General features: G+C 40.1%; 1 protein-coding gene across 6 annotated transcripts in view; it reads right to left on the bottom strand.

The window, feature by feature from the left end:
* DAAM2 (dishevelled associated activator of morphogenesis 2) overlaps positions 1 to 14033 on the bottom strand; it is a 208340-nt gene that overhangs the window by 123827 nt on the left and 70480 nt on the right. The window lies entirely within an intron of this gene.

The following is a 14033-nucleotide window of genomic DNA, read 5'->3' as shown; positions in this document are numbered from 1 at the left end:
TAGACAGAAGGAACCGAGACACAAAAGAACAAAATAAACGTTCAAGCTAGACAAGGTAGCTAAGGTTTAATATGGTATTAACGTGTTCTTGTATGGCAGCGTAGAATCACTTCTCTTAAAGTTTCTGAAAAAGTTTTACAAACTCAACGTGGGATTTCCCAGCAGGTCAGTGTATCAGTAGTGCTCAACAGCCAAGGTTGAAAACTATCGCTGAATGCCTGTATTGGCCTTTCTCACTACTACAGTAAAGGAACCGAAATATCAGAAGCAAAAAAAAATATATATATAGTGGAGAATTTACCCAGAATAAATGGAAGAATCCTCCAAAGTTACCCCATTTGGTCAAAATAAAATGAACAATGAAACAATGAAGCAGAAATCAATTTTCCATCAGTCTGAAGCCAAACCACCAAACACTCATCTCTTTATGGCCAGGACTATCACAGTAGGACCATTTTGCCTACCCTGTTTTTGAACACACCTAACCAGTTTGGGCTTCGTTATGTTTCCAGGGAAGAAACTGCACAATGCTAATGCATGCTTTCAGATTTACATTTCGGCTGTCAGATCCCATCTTGACAGGACCCAGGCTGGAGGGGCTTTGGTATCAGGAGCGTAAAGGGAGGCAAAAGGAGGCCTAAAGGAGGAGATGGGAAGGGACTGACTGCACCACACAACACCGTTTGTGAGCAGCCCGTCCAAACAGGAAGCCTCCTGCCAGTAGTTTGAAAGGAGGGAGCTGTGCAGTTCACAGAGAGCTGCATATTTTGCCCTTTTAAGGGACTTGTTGTTTGACAGTTCAGGGGCTTATTTTTGTTATATTTTTTAAGGACTTCACTTTTTCACTTAATCTGCAGAATAAGCCATATCCTTAGTAAATAATTAAAGTCTGTTGTGAAGCCTGGCTCCTTGGGCAAGGGGCAGGAGAGCAGGGAGGGAGGTGGCAGGTGAACCGAACTGCAGGATGCTGGACGGTGTACCAGCAGCAACACAGCTGAGCTTTGTCATCAGAGCAGCTGCTGCCCTAACCTGCCTCACAATGCTTTGGTCTGTTTGCTTGCCAGAACAAGGCTGCTTTGAGCTTTCATAAAGACTAAGAAGCTGGGCTAGGAAAAGCACCTTTAGGACAGCAGTTGCATAGTGGGACAATGTACTGCACACAGCCAGAAGCTCTCCAGGTCTTTTTGTGTAGAAATCAGCATGCTCACTTAAGAAAAAAAGTGACAAACAACAAAAAACCCTCCAAACCACCCAAACCTCCACCCTTTTGGCACCATGTGCTTGGCAGGAATCACCTGCCCTACTTTATGCTGGAATTAATTTATTTAGCACCTTCTCTTATGCACTGGAGGGACATCAGCTGCAACTTTTATGCAGCTGAAAGCGAAGTGAGCTGGCACCAAGCACTGTCTTCTAGCATGCCCACTTTCCTTTGTTCTCCATGCCAGTTCTGCAAGGGTTGATATGTCTCAGCAGGGTTCACTAGGGCACGGTGATGTTGGCTTCAAAAGCACATTCATAAGAACATAGGAGATTATCTCTCACTAGGAGATGCCAAAGGTCAACTTAACCCTGGAGCTGGTCATTGACACTGGTTCAGTCAGAATAAACAAAATACCCTCAAATCTAGCACAATGATGTGCACAGCAACTTCTGTTTCCTTTCAGTGGTGGAGACCTAAAAGAATCAGTTATTAAAATATTGCAGAAGAGGGCCTCAGAAGAAGCTGAACTTGTCCACCACAGACCATCTTCTCAGGGACTACTCTGAGTGCAATGCCTTTTATGGCAATCTGGTCATCAATGAGGTTAGAACGCACTAGTCTGACAAAACTTTATTTTGGAAGGAACTCAGATCAATGAGACAAACCTGATTTACATGCGATATAGCTACATTTTCATCAATTCAGTTGTAACCAAGTTCTGTCCCACTGTCTAGAGGCTTCCTTACCAGCCATCAAAAGACCAGCATTCTCTGGGCCATAAATGATGAATCCTTCTTGGAAAAATTGGCTGAGACATTGAAGTGATATGACTAAGAACATCTTCCTTTATGAGCTCAGGCTTTGGTAAGCACTCCTCCAAAAGAGGTACCTTACCAGGAAATGAGTACTATGTGAATGGATATGAAGGCCAACATTTTCTACAGGGTAAGTACTGCCCTGGTCCGGGCACCATAGGTTGTCCTGTACTGACAGTTCATCACTCAGCTTTCATCTTAAGCAGGTTCACCCCAGAGGTGAGCAGTCAGTGTCCAGGCTTTTCAGCATCCATAATGCTAAAAAATCGACAAGGTAGTGCTTGTTCTTGTGATGTTTTCACAAAATTGGCATCCCTTCTTTGGGACCCATACTTGAGAAACTCAGCAAAGCTACTCAGATTTTACTACTCTGCAAAAACACACAGTGCTCAGATGAGTAGTAACCTTGTATTGCCTCACTTTCACAAAGCATCATTCCGTTGCACAACTTGTACTCTTAACACTTGGCATTTTCCAAGTCTGTCTATAAGCAGTATGTAGAAAATTAACACTGATAGAGGGGTTAAATGGCACTTTTGTATTGCTATAACATTGTAACTGTGAGGTAGCTAAATGCTTTTAAACTAAGAACAGTTGAGGACTGCTAGAGAGGAATCCAGCACAGATATTTTAGAATTGAATCACTGAATGAATGAATGATACTTCTAAGAAGAAGCACTGTCTTTCTAAAGATTAAGCCTGTCAGTCACAGGATGCTGAAGGGCATTTACTTAAGGTGCAGTGTTAATGCTGTTTAAGAATTAATTGCAACTCCTTGATTTTTTGGTGGACATAATTTTAAATAAATATTTATTTATTTAAATAATAATAAGCTCCAAAACAAATAAATAAACAGGCTCCAAATTAACAGTCTTTTCCTTTTCTTTCTCTCTTTTTTGCCTTTTCTTTGTCAAGAATCAGATCTGGGGAAAATGAGCTTGCAAAGGATGGGACAAGGGGCGGGGGGAGGTAACAAAGGAAATGAAGAAAAGAACATCTTTCTTTTTTCTGAGTGGTAATTGATAACAAAGTTGTAATAAAAAATCATGAAAAAAACCAACCAAAAACCTAAAAGATGAGGGTTTATTCCAATAAAAGCTCTATTGCTTTTCAACTTCTTACAAGTACGGTGATTGTAAAGATGAATAACGTGTGATTATCTATTTCTATACATACCTCCAGTGAGAATCAATGAGAAATCTCTCTCTGGAGAGAATCCCACTATTACACAGAACTCCCTCCCACAGCTCTTCTCAATTGTACTCTTACCCTTTTGCACAACACAAACACGTCGTCATTTCAACAGCTAACCACACACCCGCTCCTCATAGCAATCCCCCTCCTGCTTCCCAGCCCCATCTGCAGTTCAGCCTAGGTCAGGAGTCACAGTCTGGAACTTTGCCCAAGGTCTAATTATAACAACGTTCTCTTCCTCTAACAGAGCCTACGTGTTCATTTCTAAACCATTTGGCTCAGTGACCAAACATAATTAAGCTAATGCAAGTTTTCCAAGTCTTATCAGAAAGTTTAACCACATGGAATGGGATCCGTGCTAACTGCACAGGAGGATCCTCTTTCAATTGAAGGTTCTAAATTGTTTCTTCAGTCTCACTCTTTTCTTCATTCTCATTTCCGAACTGGCATTTTTCATGCAAACATACCCTAAATAAGCAACATTCCACTAACAAGACACCTGAAACAACTATGCCAGCAGCTCTCCTGTGCAAGATTGCTGATTATCGTAGTTTTTACCTCACTGTCCTGTCCTTCACCACAGCAAACAACCAGAGCACAACTGTAACTAAAATAGAAAAGATTATGTTTGTATCATCACCTTTGGAAAAACAGAAGAAAGAGAGAGAACTCTGTGGGTTAACTAAACACACACAGTCCTGCAAAACTGGTTTGCAGCATAAGGATTAATGGAAAAAACTGATGTGTTCACTTCCAGAGCTGAATTTCCACTGATCAACAGACACACAATATTGATGGATGTAGCCACAGCTCTCACCTGAGTGGAAAGCATGGGATGAAATGTATGATGCAGAATCACTGTCCACACTGGTTTATCCTAACAGGAGAGGAAGCAAAGTAAATCACTTCCATTTCCCAATGGATCTGTATCTTTCTCTCTGGCAGGATAACACATATAAATGTGATGTATTATCACAGAAGTAGAAAGAAACCTGATTTTGGACTGGTTTGGAACATAAGCCAACTCAGGCCCCACTCCCAAATCCAAATTAAATGTCTATGTTATTCAACTATTAAATAATAAACCACCTGAGCTTCATGGTATTATAGTAGCTACCTTCATCGTCACTTCCTGTAGATGAAGTGGTAGAAAAAAGCACTGTGCTCAAAACTGTCAAAATATACATTGGCTAAAGCTAAAGAGCTCTGTACTGATCCTATACTCAGTTCCCTGGACCACATTGCTTCTCCAGTACACAGATGGTGAAACTATGAGCTTCACAGCATGTTCCAATTACCATGGGAATTTCCCATGTATGTCACATATAACACAACAGTCATCAGATGCAATAGAAAGCAACTGCAACATGGAGGTCTGAAAAGGGGATAGGCACACAATCCATTTGTTGCAGATGCACAGTAACACAAGTACTTTGGTTTGGGTTTCTCACCATACTATGGATTTTCCTTGTCTCCAGGGCACAAAACAGCAACAAAATACCCAACTATTTAAGATCCACAGTTTTAAATCCTTTCTTTCAGGAAGGACGGTAGTGCACACTGAAGAGCACACTTCCTGAAGGCAGGAGGGCATCAGACCCAAAACGTATCAACAGATCACAGGAAAAAAAATTCTAGAAAATGAGCAAGGCCTTATGCAGCAATGGCTACTCAGTCCTGGCAAGCCAGGGCCCACACTTAAAGGTTCCACCAAAGGAGAGAGCTCAGCTCAAAATGCACTGTGCATTTTCAAGCCAGTTAATGGATTTTCCCTCCTACAACACATCAAAACAAAGGTGAAGATCCCAAGGTGGCAGAATAGTTTTTTGCAAGCCAGCCCAGGCACTCAGCTCTGGTCTGTTTTACACACCATCCCATCAAAACTGAGATGGTTGAGAATGTCAAAGCATTCCATAGACCTAAAGATTGTCTCGTGCTATACACACAATATTAGATACTATTAACACTTAATTTAATTTTTATTTTTTATTCATTTATTTACCTAGGAAATATTCCTGAGATAAGAGAAAAGGCAAGGGCTATTTGATGACTTTCAGGTGTAACTACATCCGTGAACTTACTTAATGCAATGTGTGTCAAAAATCTGTTTATTTTTAATACCTTAAGAATGCTTAGGATGTGCTGAATGACTAATGACCACTAATGTTAGTCTGTTAATGCCACAAATCCAGAACCTCTCACTGGACATCAGCTTACTAACACAAAAAATACTGAAGAAGTGTAAGAGGCCTTTCCCTTCTGAAAGATTATTTTGCAACACTTCCTTTGTTTTCATCTGGGAATGAGGGGGAAAAACTCTACAAAAAACCCCAAACAAACCCAAACCCCAAAAAGTAAAAGAAAATAGGGGAAAAAAAGATACCAGCAGGTTCGTCATACTCCTCCTAATCCATTTATCTATCCAAACTGTATTAATAGAAAATGAATTTTAAAAGAACAGCCACATCAAGATTCAAAATACAAAATGGAGAAAGCAACAATGCAGTTAGAGCCAGTATCATAAATCCAGCTAGTAATATTTTTTTATTTCTTTACAACTTTTAATCAAGTACAGATTGCTATTTTTTTATACCTGAGCTGACTGAACAATCCATTCATTCTTTTACCCGCTAAGAAGTTATTTTATTTTCACAAATGTATTAGTCTACTATGAATGATTCCACACAAAAATTTGCAGGGTCACAAGTAATCTGTCCTCCTATGTAGCTGTCATGTAGATGCAAGTAAATCTACACATCCTCAATGTTTCTGGATGTGACCACAGCAGCTTAAACTGCAAACAAAACTAGTAAAATTCACAGCTTAAATGTTTATCCAAAATACATACATTCTTCATCTCCACAGTGTCTAAGCATACAAGATACTTGGGTAAGATGGGAAGCAGAGACGTCCTACTAAACAGCAGGTTTGGGGGCAGGAATACATTTTCCTTAGTGTTTGCTGTACCACACATTCCCATCCTAATTTATCAATTCCACACTTAGGCAGGCTTGCCAACAATGGTGGTGGATCCTACAGGACTGCATACCCCCTAAATATAAGCAACCTTTCTGGTTTAAGGTGCAATAGTCTGGAGTCCTGTCTTTCTTTCCTTGCCCCCTCCCTGTTATTACTTCCAAATTTTCTAGCGTTGCAGCATTGCAGTTTCAGCAACACCTACAGATACCCTCCACTTCCTTTTCAATCAGAAAGTCTGGACTATTACCAAGATCAATTTTCTTCTCTTCTTTACCATGAACCATATTTGTTTTATTCATATACCTCACTAAAGATTACCCCCTTCCATTCTATTAAAAAACCCCCAACTTCTCCAGGCAGAGAATGACATTTTCCAGTTCTAGCCTTAGTTCTCTCTTTTCTTCTCTTTATCATCTTTAGTTTTACTCTCTGCTGGTTTTCTCCACCATTCCATTGCAATATCCTCACTTTCTTTCATGACAACTCTTCCAGTTGCAATGGTTTCTAGTAACGTGTTCATATGCCTCAAATTGCAAAACTTCTCTTTTTATGTAGATATTAAAGAGAAAAAACACTTCAGAAGAGACACCAACTGCATAACAGCTGTAGAGACTGTGTCACACCCTGTGTATGTTTTATTTTTATTGTATTATACTCCACCAGTATGTTTTATTTTTGTTGTATTGTATTCCATTTTCCTAGCTGTGGCACTGAGGTTGTAGGTTCTCCAGTCTAGGGTCTTAGTTATCTGTTTAAATCGGTTATTGTACAGTGCCAAGTAGACCTATGATACTAAACAAATACTAATAAAACCAGCAGGACAGCAAAAAATAATCACCCAACTGGAATCTGGCCAGGACATGACAGTTCACACCCCACTAATGATGCTGCTCTTGAGGCAGCATTTAGCAGTGTCCACAAATCCAGTGTGGATAAATTTATGCTTTATGAAATGGAATTTATGCAATGATCTCCCCTACCACAGCATTCATTTCACTAGATGGGTTGGTTTGTTATGTCATTGTTCTTCAAATCACTGTGATTGTAAGAACCTGTGGGAAATATGCTACATAAAAGCAAGCATGGGGAAAGAATCCCACAAACCCCACAGGTGCCACCCCAGGACCGAATCATAACTGAGGATAAGACTATCCAGCTCTAAGTCTTTTCAAACACAGACTTTACTTTTGAAAGTATTCAGGTGCTAAAAATATTATTTTTAGGACCTGCCAAGAATATACTGTATTGTCAGGGCCATGAATTCAGGACAAAACTACAACCCAGGTTATGTCTGTGCTACTGAGCAAAGCAGATCTGAACGGCCTTTTCTGCAAGCTATGGATCTAGACAGCAGAGCCCAGGTTAGACTTAACTTTCTTTTGGTGGTGGGTACAACCCTGTGACGCAATTTCACAGGACAAAGTGTCTTGGAAGCTGGAGTGTGAGAGGAAACCTTTATTCAATATAAGAATTCATAGACTGAAGGTGAAATAGAGCCAGGCAGACATGCACATTGACAGCCAAGACCAGCACATTGCTCCTTCAGTTCCAATGCAGAAGTCTGTTTTCCTTTACAGGAAGATGAAGTCCGATGCCTTTTGCAGGTCTTATGGTATGAAGTGCCCTTAACGTCATTGATTTGAAACTGGCTCTAATCAGTAATGTCTGGCAGTTCTATCCATAAGATCAGCTCCCAAAGATGAGACATCCACACCCCAGAGCCAAATTTTTGACCATCTTAAGAAAGCAGCCAAGGATAGAGTGATCTGAAGAACAAGCTATCCCACTCAGCCCTCTATGTCAAAAGACCAGTACTAAAGCTTGGTCTATGGACTTGAAATCTTTGCAATATTTCTATTGTGAAGTTACAAGGGATATCGATCAAGAGTTTCCCAGTAGCACTAAGAACTGCCATGCTTGGAAGAATGAACACACAAACCCCCATTACTAAGAATGTCCCTGTCTTGTTGGAATCATTGTAATTTTTCCATTCTGTCACTGCCCAATTATTTCCAGACATGATGTAACTATTTTGCCAGGGGATTTGGGAGTCAAAATGTTGCTGTTGTTGCCATCATTATCCTGGGTGCCTGAATTTTCCAGACAAAATAAGCAGCTGAGGGCATTAAAGAACCTCTGCTGAGAGAGAAATAATCTTTAAGAACTGTCAGCGTGCTCCAAGAAAAACAAACGAACAGCAAAGGTCCAGTTACATCTTCCTAAACTTCAGTTCATTTCCATGTGAAATGCTGTTTTCTTATTCAGACAATTAGTAGAAAAGTGTTTCATCTGCTGCCCAACGTCATCACAGCTTGCAAAAATTGATTTCCATTTTCACACTGCATTCAGGGCCACTACAGGACATTTAAGTCCAGCTTGACTGGAAATATACCTTGGTTATAACCACTAGAAACTAGCCACAGAGGTATGTGTACAAGTGATGTTTTCTTTATTGACAGGCAAATCAATTACTTACACTGGTAAAAATTTCCTGAAGTGCTCTCATTGGAAAAAGCAACTCAGTATTTATAGCAAATGAGTATAACTGGGGAGAAACCCAACAAAGACAACATTTGGACTTCTATGTGTTTTTCGTGGATGGCACTGAATCTTTTCAAAACTAGTCTTCATCAATGCCACCTAGGAAAGCCAGGTACCAGGGTGCAGACCTGCCACTTTCCTTCTTAGTGCCCTGCCAAAGTACAGTATATTTCTACATGTCACTGCAAACCTGTAAATAATAAAGATGGCGGCTGTCATGCAGTTCCATACACACTGAAAAGACGCTGAGGGGATGATAGTTAAAAGGCTGCCCTACTGATTCACTAAATAGAAGAAACAGTCAGTAGATGTATCACAACGGGAACAGGTCTTGGGATTTTGATGCTTTCTCCATCTTAGAGATGGTTTCCATCGATCAAGGCACAGACAGGGTCGCTGATTTTATATACCTATTTTTTAAGCTACTCAGATTCTGCAGTTGTCAATTTGGCACCAAAAATAAATTAACTGTAGAAAAGGAAGTTAAGAAAAGGTCATATAGAGCATTTTATTCCAACATTTTTATTTTTGTTCAACATTCTAACAAGGGATATTTTGGGTTCAATGCCCTGAAACCTCAACATTACGCAAGTAGGTTTGAACTCCAAGCCAGCAGCTTGGTGAAACTGTTGAACTTTTAGCCTAACATGTCTTCATGAAGAATGGATATCTGGAAAGAGTTCTGCTCAAGGATTTTGGGTTGTTGTCTTTGTGTGTGTTTTAAGTGGCATCCAGATAAAATATATTTTCTGGCTGCTGTAATATTTAGAGCAGGAGACTTTACACCAACACTGAAAGCTGGTTTCAGAGCTGCAACTTAGTACTTTAGGTTTTGGGACCATTTAGTGCTTCGTGGCACTATGGTCAACAAGGCCTCATCTATATTTAGGTCAAATTCCACAGAGCTGATGCTCTGGGTGACAGATCGTGAACGATTATGAGGGTCTGAAAAGAAAGTGTACGTGAAACGAGCCACCTTCCTTGCCCGATCAGTGGGTGCTTTTGGCCAACAGCAGTATTCTGCAGAGTGCTGTAACAGAACACCCCTAACATACCCAAATGTGAGGATCTTCTTTACAAAGCAATGCATATCTATGTGTCTAAAGCACATGGTACACCAGGGTATGGTGCCTGTGCCAGTCACCACCAACTCTATTCTAACTAGTTCTAGTCTCCTGGATTCTCATGGCAAGAGATCATGTCCATGTCAAGGTCCTTTACTGTTCATGATTAAGAAAAGTTTAATTATGGAGTATATCTAGGGAAGACTTCCTAGAACTGTAACTGACCAGCACACCGTTCCTCTCCGAGGATAAGTTATTTGCTGAAATGTATGCCCAGATACCGAAAAAAAGACTTCAGAGACATAGCATACAGCAGACATTTAGATTTCTAAGTATCCACAGCAAGTCAATAGCCTGCACCAAGATACAGCAAATTCTTTCAGCTTCTGAGCCCAAACTACTTGCATCTTGTTGATAAAGATTTGAGCACACTCCACAGAAAACCAGATTGCAGTATAAAATTCCCTTAGCTCCCCAGCACAGCTGCACACTACAGGAAAGAAAAAGAAAAAAAACACAACACAAAAAAACACAACAAAAAAAGCCCCGAACCCTGCTTCTAAATATCTGTTTGATCTGGGTACATAGTCCTTGGACATGATTCAAAAAGAAAGCCCATTGTATGCAAACAGAACAGAAGTCTACCCTCTATTAGACAAGGAGCATCTTTGTCCTCTTGGGGCTGCAAACACAATTATTATATGCAGTGATGTATGCCTTTGCAGAACATTTACCAATATCACTACTTGTCCATAGTTCTGTACAGCACTGATTTGATAGACTGTACAGTATTTTACCCAAATCATCACCTACTGTATTTTGCCTTACTCTTTGGAAGCATATTTAAAACTTAACTTAAATCATTAATTTCTACTTGGATCTTATATTTTTTATTAATGTATGGAATACATACAAGTAAAGACAGTAAGAAGTCATACATTGCCTCCTACAAGTTCAGGTCTTGGCTCTGCTACCCTGGTCAGGCAGGGATATTTATAAGAAAAATACATACTTTGCAAGAATAACTCCCACTGCAAGAAACACTGAAATTGCTGTTACCCCCATTTTCTACTTGTAGAGAAGACACAGCCAATCAGTACCAAAATATTTCTGGTAACAAGAAATAGCAGCAGCATTTGACCTTCTCCCTGCCCAGAAACCTATTTGAACATGGAAACACTCTCAGTTTTCACCCAAAACTTTGCACCTCCCTGCCAGCAAAATGAGTGGGAACTGCAAAATAACAGAAAATCTGAAACTTCAAGACCAACTATGTATTTGGACTGGATGGCAAATCCAAGCAGAAATATGTTATATGTAACCCAACAATCTGCATGCAAGCTGCCAGCCTATCACTAATTTTTAATTATTGGCTGTTGGACCAGTGAATAAGATGAAAATGGCACTGTCACTACTGAATCCCCAAATTTTACTTTTTTTTTTTTTTCTCCCCAGTCATTCCTATTACAAGCAAAGGGTCCACCACACTACCGTGGTGCCTAGCAATGCTTAAAACAGAAAAAATTGTACAGACAAGTGGGTCCATCTCCAAGTCTCTGAAAAGAAGATAACTAGCACATGTATAATGCAAACACTGGGTCCACACCACTGAGACACTTTTCAGGGTGACTTCTTCCCCAGTGCTGGTTCTGTTCATACCCTAACATCAGTCAAACACAGCCTATAAAAAGCATGACTACTGTCCAGGAAACAACCTAAGGTGTGGGTTTAAGGTGTTGTCACTTAATAATCACAGAAAGCTCCACTGGGATAACCCAAGAATTAAACAAATTAAGCAACACAAAGTCTAGAGAGAGGAGCTAGAGTGGGAAGTAGTTTTAAGGAACATTGTTTTGTTCCTGAGAAAAAATGGTTCTTTAGACAGGAGCAAGTCCACAAGGTCTTAGAATATCCTGTTCATGCTGAGATTTCAAACACAGGCAAAAATTTTCTACATTTTTAAGAGGTCACGCATGATAAGGAAACAAATAATCTCCTACAGGGCCTACTAATAGCAGCACTAGCTCTCCTTAATTCCCAGAGCACGTTTCACATCCGTATCAATATTGCATGATACATTTCCAGCATCTACTGGAATACTTCTATAGTAAGAGTTTCTCTCCATTTAAATTACAATAGTATGACCACATGGCAAATAGTGCTTAATCATCAAATCCCATGATAACCACCAAGTTACCTGTTTCCCAGAAAGCTGCTCACACTGGAAGTGCTCTCTAAGGAAGTGATTTTCATAGCACCTCGGAAACTATCCTCTATGCAAAAGAGGATGAAACATAACATTGCCCAAATGAAAAAAAAAAAAAGAACCAACACCAAAACCCAAACTAAAAATCAGTCATGGGACAGGATCTACTTTGAGAAGCATTTTTTCTTGTTTATTTAATAGAAAGAAACAAATACTGACAATATCTTGGAAATCAGATCTCTGCCACCAAAGAAAGAATTTCTCTAAGTTGGAAAGAGTTTCTCTGGTGACCAAAATTTAAGCTTCCATTACTAAATAACTGGATAGAGGGAAACCACTTATCATGGAAAATGGAGCAAAGGGCAAGAGGAGAGATCGGTTTTCTAGATGAAAGGACATTGTGCTCTGTAGGAGTACTACAGCAAGTCTCGTGCTATGGAAGGCCCTTGGTGTGGAGGTAATGCCAGTGGGTCACCCAGCCAATACTTCATTCCAGAACATAAATTTATGCCTTTGTATTCAGCTCTTCAAATATTTAGGCTGAGGTCACTCCAGAGGAAATCTATTTCTTATCATATACTAAGGGTCTTATATTCTGCGAGGCTAATTATTTCAGACCTTTGCGAGGGAATCCTCCCAGAACTATATTTATGCAGACAAAGTCATCAGGAACAGAAAGAAAAGTGGGGGTGGGGTGGGGTGGCAGGGAGAGAAAAAAGCAGCATTTTATTCTTCTCTTCAGAAGGATATTGGAAGGAATACTCAAAATTCTGTTTGCCTTACCAAGGCGGTAATTTCAGGGTGAACATACTATTGGGATTAGTTAGGAGACTTTACAGAAGCCTTTCATTCCTCAGATGAGTGAACAACATACATTTGATATACAGTTTCCTCTCCATGGGTATAACAGAGTCCTATTAATTCCAATCATAGAACAAGAGACTGACTCTTCCAAACAGAACTCAGACTCAGTTAATTTCTGGTGAAATGTCCCTCATTGGATTTGTGGCTGGCGGGTACCTGAGATTTTATTTAGTCCCCAAAATATTTCATTTTCTCCAAAGACCTTTTGAGCTGATTTTAGCAAAGCTGGAGCATTCAAATAATCATTTTCTGACTCCCAGGGAATATATTCCAAGTCATACACAGACTTCAGTAGGGGCCAGTATGAACACCTCTTTTTAACTGCATTCACTCATGCAACTCTTATAATTAAAAAAGGGAAAGAAAATCTGATAGTGCTAGAAGCAGAGTTGATAGAGAAACTTTCTTATTTTAATAACTGATATTTAAAATGAAAGGTTAGATTGAAGATAAAAACCCCTTTCAATTGGGCTGTAAAGTTGTTTTCTTCGCTTCAAGAAGTAGGCAATGCAGTGAGGCAGAAAGCTAAATCTAAACTGGAGGTAGTATCTCACACTGGAACCTGAAAGCATACGTATACTTGGTTAATGTTGCACAGACTTCTTGCCAAAGCAGATGTGCTCAAAAAAGGTTTAGTTTTCAACCTTAATCCTAACTCTGTGAAGCGTCTGACTACAGATTCAGAAAAGCAACATGTGCCCTATGTCAGCAGTAGTTTTATGCTTCAGCTATACTTCCACACTTTCCCTTAAACCTTCCTGGCCCAGGAATACTCTTCCATGTTGCTTATAACAGCTGAACCAGCTTGTCTCCAATTAGAAAGACAAGGCAGAGTCATCATTGTTTCTGACACCACTGAGCAGAAGCTGCCCTCCAGCTGTGCAGAAAGTCAAAGCTTCCTTTTCTCTCTGGGTCTTGAGCAGACCTTCTGCACCTTTACCAGCCAGTGCCAGAGTTGTGCATCATGGACTGCACATGCAACAACCTTCAGCTCTCTCCATTCTGCACCCCTACCACCACTGTCAGCAAAGACCTGGATGTAGTTTACTCACTGTTTCTCCTCACCCATAGATTCTCCATGCATCACAGAGTAGTAGTAAGTAAGCAGCGCTATGGAGAGCGTAACTAACACAACACATACATGGGAAAGTGACTTTAAATACAGA

Source organism: Falco punctatus, assembly GCF_963210335.1.
Source record: "Falco punctatus genome assembly, chromosome: 12".
In the NCBI taxonomy this organism is placed as follows: Eukaryota; Metazoa; Chordata; class Aves; order Falconiformes; family Falconidae; genus Falco; species Falco punctatus.
This window is presented reverse-complemented; position numbering and strand designations above follow the sequence as displayed.